Raw genomic sequence first — 13,504 nt, 5'->3', positions numbered from 1 at the left:
ACTGTATTTTAATTACTATTCTTGTTTTATTGTAAACTGCCCAGAGTCGCTCTTTGAGTGAGATGGGAGGTGACTAAATTTGAAAAATAAATAAATCTATCTTTAGAAAGAAGTACCTGGTATACTGGTACAGTAATAGCTTTAGACACAGCAATTTCCATATCCTGCTATCTTTCAGCTTGTTGCATGTTAGAGAAGAAAAAATAGAGTTGTTGTGTGGTAGAAATAGGTATGAATTTTTGAGAAAGCTCCACATGATCATTCATGATGGATGTACATTGGTCTTTCTTAAGTTGGGTACCTTGTTCTCCAGGACACAACAGCCAAAATATATTGATTTATATTGACTAGCTATGAAGGACAAATAGACTTTACATTTCTTGGAATCAAAGTTTCATGAATGAAATGAACTACTGAAATCTTGAGGGAAAATGATTGTACGCATATGCTTTATGTAGAAGCAAGCTTATATCAAGAATGTAACATTGCTTCAAACTTGTCCTTCCTTTCTGGCCAATCTTTGTTTTTATCTTTAAAGCTTATTATGCAATTTCTGTACTAACATCTGCAAAATGTCATACAATATCCACTATAGTTGCCTGTGGGAGCCAGTTTGGTGTAGTGGTTAAGGCACCAGGCTAGAAACTGGGAGACCGTGAGTTCTAGTCCCACCTTAGGCACAAGCCAGTGAGGTGACCTTGGGCCAGTCACTCACTCTCAGCCCTAGGAAGGAGGCAATGGCAAGCCACTTCTGAAAAACCTTGCCAAAAAAAATGCAGTGACTTGTCCAGACAGTCTCCAAGAATTGGACATGGTTGAATAATTGTTTTTTAAAAAGTTGCCTGTATGGTTCATTTTAACTGCAGTGACATCCTACGGTTAATAAAATTTTGATTGTTCTGTTATGGAGCTTGGTCACCATTTTTTTTAGATTTTTTTAATCCCACCTTTATTGTTTTTATAAATAACTGAAGTCGGTGAACATACCTAATACTCTTTCCTCCTCCTGTTTTCCCCACAACAACAACCCTGGGAGGTGAGTTGGGCTGAGAGAGAGGGACTGGCCCAAGGTCACCCAGCCAGCTTTCATGCCTAAGGCGGAACTAGAACTCACAGCCTCTTAGATTGTAGCCTTAACCACTAGACCAAACTGGCTCTCTTTTTATATTCTGTATTTTATATTTATATATTGTATATGTTTTAATGTTATGGAGGATTGTTTATAATTTGTTTTTTGTTGGTGTATGCCACATTGTTTGAGTTAGGCAGCCTTGTAAATCTAGTAAGTAAGTAAATAAATAAATACTGTATTACAGCCTAGGCATGACAAAGGCAAAATCCATACTAGAGATCATTACTAAAGGGACTGCCAATACTGGGATGCCAACATGATGTCCTTATCTATGGTACATCCCTACCTGCAATACTGCATATAGTTTTGGTTGCTACATTTAAAAAAGAAGGCAATAAAAATGACCAGAGAGTGTGAATGTAATCCCTAGACTAAAATGCTTGGGACCCATTAGCTTGAAGAAAAGGCAAATGAGGGATATACAATCATGCCTTACCTTATGATAAGGAAATGCTTTTCTTCCTTTTGTCAAGCTCTAGGACCAGGGGCATCCAATGAAGCTGACTGGAAGGAGATTTAAAATAGACACAATACAATTCTTCACACAGTGCATAACTAATCTATGGAATTTATTACTGCAGGGTGTGATGATAGCCGCTAAATTTGGGGTTGAATAACATTCAAGGAGAACAGGACTATCAAGGCTCATGGTTTTGAAGACTCCATGCTACTTCCAGGGTGGGGGCACATGGCTCCAAATACCATTTGTAAGGGAACAATGGCAGGAGAGAAATATGTTCCCACTGCTTTTGAGTGCCCAGAGGCATTGGTTGGCTGCTGACCTGTCTTGGCCTGATCCAGCAGGGCTGTTCTTGTATTCTTAGAGTACATACATATGCCAAAAACTTTGTCTGCTTACGAGAATATGGCGTTTCATTTTTTTGACATGGATATAAATCTCACTTGCTGGAATGTTAAAAATAGATTACATGGAAGAAGAAATGTAGTCAAACTAGTTATATGAACCAACTCAATATTAGTTAAAAAATTCAGGCAGAGCTGTGTACTTTCCCCAAGTTTTATGTTCGTTGTTTATTCGTTCAGTCGCTTCCGACTCTTCCTGACTTCATGGACCAGCTCACGCCAGAGCTTCCTGTCGGTCGTCGACACCCCCAGCTCCCCCAGGGACGAGTCCGTCACCTCTAGAATATCATCCATCCACCTTGCCCTTGGTCGGCCCCTCTTCCTTTTGCCCTCCACTCTCCCTAGCATCAGCATCTTCTCCAGGGTGTCCTGTCTTCTCATGATGTGGCCAAAGTATTTCAGCTTTGCCTTTAATATCATTCCCTCAAGTGAGCAGTCTGGCTTTACTTCCTGGAGGATGGACTGGTTTGATCTTCTTGCAGTCCAAGGCACTCTCAGAATTTTCCTCCAACACCACAATTCAAAAGCATCTATCTTCCTTCTCTCAGCCTTCGTTATGGTCCAGCTCTCGCAGCCATACGTTACTACGGGGAACACCATTGCTTTAACTATGCGGACCTTTGTTGTCAGTGTGATGTCTCTGCTCTTAACTATTTTATCGAGATTTGTCATTGCTCTTCTCCCAAGGATTAAGCGTCTTCTGATTTCCTGACTGCAGTCAGCATCTGCAGTAATCTTCGCACCTAGGAATACAAAGTCTTTCACTGCTTCTACATTTTCTCCCTCTATTTGCCAGTTATCAATCAAGCTGCTTGCCATAATCTTGGTTTTTTTGAGGTTTAGCTGCAAGCCAGCTTTTACACGTTCTTCTTTCACTTTGATCATAAGGCTCCTCAGTTCCTCTTCGCTTTCAGCCATCAAAGTGGTATCATCTGCATATCTGAGATTGCTAATGTTTCTTCCAGCGATTTTATAGTGGTTTTATAGTGGGTAGTAATTTTCTCAAAGTGTATGCATTCTTGTGATGGCATTAATAGGATGCCTTTGCACAAGATAGTGGTTAAAACCAACTGCAATTCCTCAACTATTACAGGGAAAATGATTCCCCAAATCTTACTACAGGGAAATGCAAATCTTTTAAAGTATCATATAGTAGGAGACAATTTTGTTCATTACATTGTTTTTCTATTTGAAAAGTTCTTACTATAGGAACTTTCCCGTTCAATTAAAACAAAAATACAAGACACTCTACAGAAAAAAACAGAAAGATCCTAGCCTTGTTTGCTATTATACGCTATTTTTCATCCTGTAGGACTACATTTTTCTAAATGGAGGAACATTCAAATGTAAAACGTCCTTAGTGTGGAGTCCTTGGTGCTCTCTGAGCTTGGCTGTTTGCTTGCAGACGTTTCATTATCCAACTGGGTAACATCATCAGTGCGAAGGAGTGTGGGGTTTGCTACTCACACAGATGATGTTACCTTGTTGGATAATGAAACGTCTGCAAACAAATAACCAAGCTCAGCACCAGGAACTCCACAGTTCAACCCTGAGCTACAGATATTCTTCTCTACTGGAATTTCTTTGCTGGCTAGCAGAAGTGGTGCAACCCAGTCTATCAGTTCATTCCCTACTTACTTTCCTATATGTACACATTACATTTTATATTGCAACTTCAGAATTTACATAATTAATAACTGAAGTAAGAGTGTGTCTCCTCCTCCTGTTTTTCCTCCTAAAAACCCAATGAGATAGACCGTGACCCAAAGATCTCGACTCAGCTCCACAGCTGATTGGGGATGTAAACCTGGGTTTGAACCTCCAGTCTTTTTCTCTTCCTTGTGATTTGTATGTTGAACAGTGTACCGTACCTCCTGGTCTCTCTCATTATTTCAATTAATTTTTATTCCTTTTAGGATTGAGTTCTCACAAAGTAGTGTTTCAGAATAGAATTAGGCCTAAAACACTGAAGCAACTCTGAAGAGTCAGAACAGCCTATTTCACCAAACTGTCAGTGCGTTGCAAATACAATTGTGCATAGATCTTCCATCATGTGATGCTTTGATCCATCCTTAGAATTAATCTTGTTTGCATAGATCTGAGGCTGTGGAGTGAGGTGTGATGCAAGACAGAGTGATTTAATGCATACTGAGGAACCATTCCTAACATCACCCAATCATTTTTTAACTGGTCTTTTGTTGTTTGATTAGTTATCCTAACTCTCAGTAAACAGTCAGATTTGCTGGACTAGCACTGGGGAGACCTGTGTCCAATACCCACCTCCTGCCAGAAGCTACTGAGCCTAACAACTGTGTAGGCATATTGTGAGGATGATACGAGTCAGGAAAGCAAGGCAGAACATGCACACTTCCCTCTGTTCTCAGAGGAGCGGTAAATGCCGAGATAAGAAATGCACAGTGGTGACACTTCAGGAGGCAGAAAAGAGGACTCCTTTGGAGTGTGCTTGTGCGGGCCTCTTTCTGCTCAGAGCCAGAGCTTATTCACGTGCGACTAATCCCATTAAGAATTTGCTCTACCTAGCAGTGCTTTTATTGCAGTATAAAGTGCCACCTGCAGCTTACTCCCAAGGGTTAGAAATGCTCTTCAGGGCCTGTGTGTGGGAGATAAGTCCATGAGCCCTGAACATGTTTATGTCTGGTCAGGTGAAAGTTAGCTGTCAGTAAATCCCAGGCAGACAGGGGTGACTTCAGTGTGCCTTCCCTGTCAAGAAGCTTTGTTACAAGAAAACTGCAGCAGCCAACCACGGGCAACCTTATGTGATCTGATGTCAGGCAGTTAGGATGCAGAGCATCTAAAGTAATTAACATTAATTACCAAATGACAAGTTCTCATGTGACACGGAGGAGCTGCTCTTTTGCTAGTGGTTTTGGACTTTTGTTATTTATCCTTCCACGACTATGGCTGTCTCTGTATTGGCCTGACCCGTCTTGTGATGTTCTTTGGATTCACTTGGGGAGTTTGTTGGGCTGAAAGCAACCTGGATATTTTAACTTACCATGAGAGGGTGAGCTGGCTATAGGGAGAATTTCTTTGCCTGCATGAAGAGCCAGTGAAATTAGATCAGCGTTTTGGAGATGTCTTCCTGGTCTTTTGAAGTGAGTTTCCAAAGTTTGGGGGGTTCTTTTAAAAATACTGTATGTTTGAGATTGGGGAAATCTAGAAATGTGTGTCCTAGAAAAACGATTTAGTAAGTGCCCAAGTATGAGGTCATCTTTTGGATTCCTTCACAGCCAAATCTATCATTTAATTTTTGAGGGGCAAAGTAGTCCCCAATGAAGGGACTTAGGCTCAGTTTACATGAAGTGACAGAACTTGGTTTATTGGAGCAAGTATGAACTGTAGAAAACCTTGGAATCACACAAGTCATTTTCTCCTTCCTTGGCATGTGAGGGGATATTCCTGTCCTCTGCTTTTAGTTTGTAAGCCATGAATGGCTGTTTGGAACAAATCTGGGAAGGAGCAGCAGGTTGTATGATTTTCTGCACACAAGATTTGGAAGTGTTGAATCTTCTCTTGCTTCTGAAAACAGGGACGAGGGAGGTCAGGAGTAAGGACCCGTTGCGATTTGAAGTTGTCAATCAATCAATCAATCAATCAATCAAAAGTTTATTGTGGTCTTGGACCCGTACAAGGATGATGCTCTGTGAAAGTATATATAGTCTATCTTAAAATGATAGCAACCTAGGATAAAATAAAATTAAAAGTTAAAATTAAATTCATACATTTATAAAACTATCCAGCTAAACTCTGTGGGTGCAATCTAAGGTGCAGCCTATACTAGGTGAAAATATAGTCACTAATATTATGTTAACTATAAAATGTAAAATGTAAATATATAAAATTACCACTATGTTAATATATAAAAATTTAAATTAATTACTGTTACATAAAATACGGAGTCAAAAGCTGCCTTACGATCTATAAAGGCAGCATACAATGTTGTTGTTTTATTGGTTGAATATTTTTCAATCAAATGCTATAGGACCAAATGTTGATCAATAGTGCCTCTACCTTCTCTGAAACCAGCCTGCTCTTCTGCTATCAGGTTTCCCTGATCCAGCCAATCCTTAAGTTTTTCATGGAGATGTTTGGCATAAAATTTATTAATTACGTTTAACAGACTGGTTGGCCTATAATTCTGCAGGATCATCTCTCTTACCCTTCTTGAAGATTGGGACTATAACTGCCAAGCCTCAGTCCTCGGGGACACACCCAGTAGTGTCAGTATAGGTGAAGAGCAATGCCAAGACTGGAGCCCACCACTCTTATGTTACTCTTTAATAATTCTGGAGGAATAAAGTCATCCCCTGGGGCCTTTCCCTTTCGGAGTTGGCCAATGAGAGACTTGATTTCAGACGCTGATACAGGGGGCCACTCAGGTAGAACTTCCTTCTTTTGCATTGCTGTTAAACAATTCACAGGAGCCAGATGTTTTCCTGCATTGTTCCCCATATCATTTACCAGTACAAAGTAGATAACCTAAAAAGGAAGTTTCTGTAGGTGAAAGGGAAGAAGAACAAAGCACAGAGTGTTACTAAATGGATGAAAGCAAAAAATCAGGAGTCTGGTAGCATCTTTTCTGACTAGCAAATTTTATTAAATGGCATCAGCATCAGCATCAAAAGTCAGCTCCTCCTGACTTTTTGCCACCACAGACCAACACACTCTCCTCCTAAACGTATGATGGTATAGTAAGTAGTATTGTGGAAGTGGGGACCAAATCTAGTATGTGGTTCCTGTTCAAGCTGGGGGAAAGGCTGGGTAGAAAGGATTTGGGTTATATTTTCAGGCTGCATTAAATTTCATTGTGACCCTTATTTTCAGCTGAAAAGTTACCAATGGGTTTATAATTCAAATGATGTAACATAAAAGAGATGGGGATGACATGGGGTGAAGGGCAAACTCAGTGTCAGGTTCATTGTTTCAATGCGGTGGGGAATTTGAAACGGTTTGGGCGAGGGGAGGGATTACGTTCGCACCGAGGGTTTTTAGTTTGTATTTGGCGCGCTTTTGCTCATTCTCAGCTTTCTCTGTATTTGCATACTATTCTTTAATAAATCAGATATCATTAAGTCCCTACTTGTGAGTCTGGTTCTGCTAGGGTAGGCAATCATTACACTCAGTCACCATTTCTTAAAGTTAAATGCTAGTTCTTTTGATAGCCAGCTGGGATGCCGAAGGATTGCCTTACTCTCACTCTCTACTGCAACCTGATGGATTGGCATATGGTTGGGAGAAGTGGAGATAGGACATCCCCAGTCCTTACCTTCCTCTCTGCTCAACTATTGTAAGAATTAAGAAATGCCAACAAGTAATTAATAGAATTCTGGGAGTTGAAGTCCACACATCGTCAAGCCGCCAAGGTTGAGAAATGCTGCCATACAGGTATGCAGCATCCAGAACATATTTCCTGAATGCATATATTTGTGTTGCTTAACTTTAAAATAAGACATATATCAAAGTGAAATTCTCACTGACAATACAGGTAGTCCTCACTTAAAGACCAAAATTGGGACTGGAATTTTGGTTGCTAAGCAGTCATTAAGCGAATCCAACCCAATTTTACAACCCTTTTATGGTGGTCGTTAAGCAAATCACTGTAGGCATTAAGCGGACCACGTGGGCATTAAGCAAATCATGTGGCTCCCCATTGATTTTGCTTCCCAGAAGCTGGTCGGGAAGGTCAAAAATGTCGATCACGTGATCATGGGACGCTGTGATGGTCATAAATGCGAACCAGTTCCCAAGCACCCAAATTGTGATCACATGACTGCGGAGACGCTGTGATGATTGGAAGTGTGAGGACTGGTTGCAAGCCGTTTTTTCCCCCCCAGCACCATCGTGTCCGAACTGTCACTAAACGAATGGCTGTTAAATATTTAAAATCTATAACAAAGTAAAAAAATGCAATATCATTTCTCACTGAAGATGCTTCCTTTTATTATGTTTTATACTCTTAAGTTGACATTACTGCAATAGAGAAGAACGTTAAAAGAAAAGAACTTCAACAAGAACCGAACAAATAATTGCGTTCTCTCTTGGATTCTGGCAAACTTAAATCCTTGAAGCTGAAATGTTTACACTTTTACCTAGGTTCTTAAGATCAAGGAAAAACATGCACAGACACACTGCTATTCCTTTGCTGCCAAATCATTTTAATGGCCTTGTACGTTATTTTTCAGTTCTCTAAACACTTTGGGTTAAACCGCTGAGCTGCTGAGCTTGCCGATTGGAAGGTCAGCGGTTCGAATCCGCGTGACGGGGTGAGCTCCTGTTGCGCGTCCCAGCTCCTGCCAACCTAGCAGTTCGAAAACATGCAAATGTGAGTAGATTAATAGGTACTGCTTCAGCGGGCAGGTAACAGCGTTCCATTTAGTCATGCCGGCCACATGACCACGGAAGTGTCTACGGACAAACGCCGGCCCTTCAGCTTTGAAATGGAGATGAGCACTGCCCCCTAGAGTCGGACACGACTGGACTTAATGTCAAGGGAAACCTTTACCTTTACCTTTAAACACTTTTTAAGTATCCCTTTTTTCCTATCTCAAAGAAATAGACAAGTCTTTGTGAGGTAGAGTGATAACAGTTGGTAAATTCTGAGAACAAAAGGAGGAATGCTTGCAGAAGAATTAAACTGTCAGTACTTTTTTCAAGATGCAGAAAAGTATAGAAACGTGGCCAGGACATACCAAACAGGATCTGAACCGTCTCGATATTTCATAGACTTGCATATAGTGCCAACAGAGGTGCCTCCTCCTCCTCTCCTCCTCCTCCTCCTCCTCTTCCTCTCCTCCTCCTCCTCGCCTCTTCTGTTATAGTGACCTTAGAGCAGCCTGAGGAAACTCTTTTTACAGCTTTGTACCTATGCATATGCATTGATGTACAGGTTCTACCGTATGAACTTGCTTTCCAGGGCAGGCCATTGGTCTGCCTAATCTAGAGAGAGTTCTTCTCTCCCCCATGTTAACGGATCTCCTTTTTGCTGAAAGGAGGTAAAAATGAGGCCAAAGAACCTGTGTGCGCAAAGCATGCAATACTGAACGATGGCCTTATCCCAAGTCAATTCACTGGAACTTGCTCTTGAGCAACCGTGTAGCAGGATGGGCTGCCAGAATGTCATCAATCTTCTATTTAAAAACTCTTAAGAAGCAAGAGAGGCTTACATTTTTATATTCACACGGGGGTTTCTTTTTGGGGCTACAATCTGAAAACTTCTCCCCCACCCCCCTTTTTTTTTAACTTAAGCTTGGATGTGGCTTTATTTACAACTTGGAGGGCTCAAACGGTATTTTTTATGGGAAAGGTTGAAGTTCTGAGAAACATCATTAAGAGCCTACCTGAACATAGAAGGTGTTTTCTTTACCTACCCCTCTGAGTTTCACTAGAAGCTGTTCCTTTCATTAATTCTTGGTGCTTCTAAATATAGGCCACTTTGTTCAGCCCTGCTGATAAGGCTTGTGGGAGGACTGCTGCAGTGAAAATTGAATACGTGGGAATAGGGAAGGGGAAATCAGTTATGGAGATCCAGCTTCCTTTACTGTTGGAAGAAATATATCTGCAATCAATTACTTGGCTTCCTCATTAGGTCTAATGAAGAGATAATGGGAAAAGCAAATAGTTTGTGCAGGTATGATGTCCCGCTAAAATGGTAACTACAGGACAATTCCAGACAAGGAATTTTTTGTGCTCTGATGCTTGTCTTAGTCTGCTACCTCCTTCAGTCCAGGATGAGCTCAGTTTCACAAACATTCAGCATTTATGCAAAATCAATGAAGCATTTATTATTATTTATTATCTTTTGAGGGAGATGGGCAGTGACAACATTTGAAATAATAATAATAATAAATTTATACGCCACCCAACTCCCAGCAACTCTGGGAGATCCTTCACTTGGGAGATGACCCCATTTGTCCTTCCAGAGAGTGCTGGTTACCAAGACTTGGATTACGTACAGTATGTATCCTTGCACCATCTAAGAGATGGTCACCAGCTGTGATGGAACATGAGGGTGACCTTGGAAGACGAGGGAAGGGATGCCGCCTAGGGAAGGATCAGATAAAAGAGAAAGGAGCCCTCAACAGAGTAATGGCGAGAAAAAAAGTAGGATTAGCTCAGCTAGTCATATTTCTTGTCTGCTTTACCTGGGAAGGCTGACACTAGCACCTTCCACAGCTTTTGCAAGAATCCTTGTATTTTGTTCTAGGATCACAGGTATGAATGGAAACATGCTTTGAGTTAACCCATATTAGCAGAAAAGGGAGATATTTGGAGCAAAGTGTGCTGATGTTGGTGTGTTGATATGCTACAGACAACATCTGCTAGGTGGGTTTAGCATTTTCTTTCTCACTGGACCATCTGGAGATTTAGAACTTTGCAGGGGTTTTTTGAACTCCTTGTATTAACCACAGAAAAATATGTACATACATGGGGTATGTTTACAAATACAATCTTGGGGTCTTCCAACTTTGCAGTTCCACCAAAATAATTTTGTGTGACCTCCCCCTCCCTCTGTGAAATAAAATGAATAATTTAATTGGGATTTGGGTTGGACCAGAAACTACCACTTTTAATAATTGTATTTTAATATTTACAGGTAGTCCTCAACTTACGACCATTCATTTAACAACTGTTCAAAGTTATGACGGAGCTGAAAAAGTGGCTTGTGATCAGTCCTGCACTTATGACCGTTGCAGTGTCCCTGTGGTCATGTGATCAAAATTTGGGTGCTTGGCAACTGGCATGTATTTAAGATAGTTGCAGCATCCCAGGGTCACATGATTGCCATTTGCTACCTTCCCACAGAGCTTCCAACAAGCAAAGTCAATAGGGGAAGCCGGGTCACGTGATTCTCTTAACAACCGCAGCCAAAATGGTCGTAAAATGGGCACAACTCACTTAATGACCACATGACTTAGTGATGGAAGTTCCAGTCCCAATTGTGGTTGTAAGTCAAGGACTACCTGTTATATCACAAGTACTGCAACTGCCCTATTTTAATTGATAGTGTGCCTGCTTTGCCTGCATAAACCTGATAAATTGCAATCCTCCCCCCATCTAAATTGCTGATGACTCCACAGGAGGTGGAGACCCACAGGCTGAGAACCCCTGCAGTAACCCATAGTTTGGAGAATTAACTCAGCCAGATTCCTACAGTGTTGTCACACAGCATACTGAACCCTAAGCACGCTAGTCTGATTCAAACGACTTGTAAAATAACGTCTGTTTCCCTAAAGGTACAATAAGAAAAGAAAATAGAAGAACGTAGGAAAAAAGAGAGAAAGATATAAAGAAAGATATAAAAAAGTCGCTGCTGGTATTTACAGCAGTTATACGTACAATTATATTTTAACCTCTCTAAAATTACATTGTGACTCTTTTCTTTCCTGTCTCATCATCAGAAGCATAAATCACAAGTTCATTTGTACGCAAAGTCCATAAGGGCTTTCCAGTCACCAAGATATGTATTGTCCTTTCTCTAATCAGAGAAATCCGGTTTGTCCATCTCAGCAAGTTCTGTTCAACCATGGTGGGTGGTGCCGAGTCTTTCCATCTTTATGGATATAATAATTGTGCTGCAGCAACCTTATGCTGAAACAATCTCCCATGACTTTTTTCTAACTGTTTATCCATCAATCCTAAAAGGAAAAGTTCTGGCTTCAATTGAATATTAATCTTTAAAATCCTCTGTAGCAATGTATATATTTGAATCCAAAATTTTTCAGCTTTTTTACATGTCCACCAAGCATGTCCCTTCATGTTGTTTACATTTCCAATAATGGCCATTTCCCAAAACATGTTGAACCACTAAGTATCCAACCATAGCTAAGCCAAGTTGAGCGTGTCTTGTGAACGGGGCTGCTGGAGCAATACCACCGATTTAGGCACGCCCAGCATACCAAGCCCAAACTAGCCAACCAGGTTTAGCTTCATGTATTGTGGAAATCCAGCCATGGCGTTAACACCTCTTTACCTCAAGGGATACTTTGGATATTTTTCTTCAAGAGCAAGAGAGGAAGTGTTCTTATTTTGGCTACAAAGCAAAATGAAGTATAAGGCACTGTATTGATTTAAGGCTTCTGGCAGTGAGAGTTAGTAACATTGTAGTTTGGCTCTTCTCTTTCCCAGTGTGTTTTGCAAGTTCAACAGAGTTATGTCTTTGATCACTGAAGGAATTTGGATTAATTTAAAACACATACTATTTTGAGTAAAAGAGCAATGACAGGACCAGAAAAGGACAATGACAGATAATACAGAAAAACGTTTGTAAAAGGCTGCAAACAACATATGAGATCCACAGAGCTCCTTGGCTCCATGTGGGCCTAATTTGGCTGGATATTATGACCCCGTTATTAAATGGAAAGGATGTTCCTGCTGTAATGTGTTCGGTATTTTGGTGTTTCTTGATATATTAAGGTTTTTGGAAGTGGGCAAAATACAGGTAGTCCTTAACAACAATTGCGTTGTTAAGCGACGCAGTTGTTAAGACATCATGGGACCCTGACTTGTGATTTTACTGCCAGCTTCTCCATTGATTCTGCTTGTTGGAAGCCGGCTATGAAGTGCGCAAATGGCAGTCACGTGACTATGGGGCGCTGCAACAGTCATAAATGCTTGCCGGTTATGAAGCCTCTGAATCTTGACCACATGACCGCAGGGATGCTGCGGTGGTTGTAAGTGCGAGGACTGGTTGTAAAGTTACCTGTTCAGCACCATTGTAACTTGGCTGCTAAAGAGGGCAGTTGTTGAACAAGGTCTACCTGTAGTCCTTTTAATCAGACAAGGGGAGGCTCCAAGTGCATCCAGTGCAAATGTATCTGGGACTAAGCATCACTTCACTTAGTAGGTCTTCCTTTTTTGCGGAGTGGTATTTTATTTTATTTTAATTTTTATCCCGCCTTTATTATTTTTATAAATAACTCAAGGCGGTGAACATCTCTAATACTCCTTCCTCCTCCTCCTCCTATTTTCCCCACAACAACCCTGTGATGTGGGTTGGTCTGAGAGAGAGGGACTGGCCCAAGGTCACCCAGCCAGCTTTCACACCGAAGGCGGGACTAGAACTCTCCTACTACGCCTGATTGGCTCTTGGGCTGAGAGAGGGGGACTGGCCCAAGGTCACCCAGCTGGCTTTCATGCCTAAGGCGGAACTAGAACTCATAGCCTTCTGGTTTCTAGCCCAGCACCTTAACCACTAGACCAAGCTAAGTCTCCTTCAAGCTGAGCTTGTCTCCTGGTATCTTCACAGTCACCCGGTTTTCATAGCAACAACACAGACATGGTTTGCCTGTTGCCTTCTTCGAGTATGTTTTTTTTCAGCTTTTCAGTCTAGCCTGCAGTGTTAGTGTTTCTCTGGTGGCCTCCTTTCTGAATCCCAACCTTCTCTACCTCTGCTTGGCTTTTGAAAGCCACTAAGGTTAGCAGCCATAGGTGGTTTGATTTGGTTTATGTGACTCAGCCATAGTTGTTCACAAATCATTTGTTGCTTAT

This window comes from Candoia aspera, chromosome 7, assembly GCF_035149785.1.
Source record: "Candoia aspera isolate rCanAsp1 chromosome 7, rCanAsp1.hap2, whole genome shotgun sequence".
NCBI lineage: Eukaryota > Metazoa > Chordata > Lepidosauria > Squamata > Boidae > Candoia > Candoia aspera.
The sequence above is the reverse complement of the archived record's forward strand: the minus strand, read 5'-3'. Positions refer to the sequence as shown.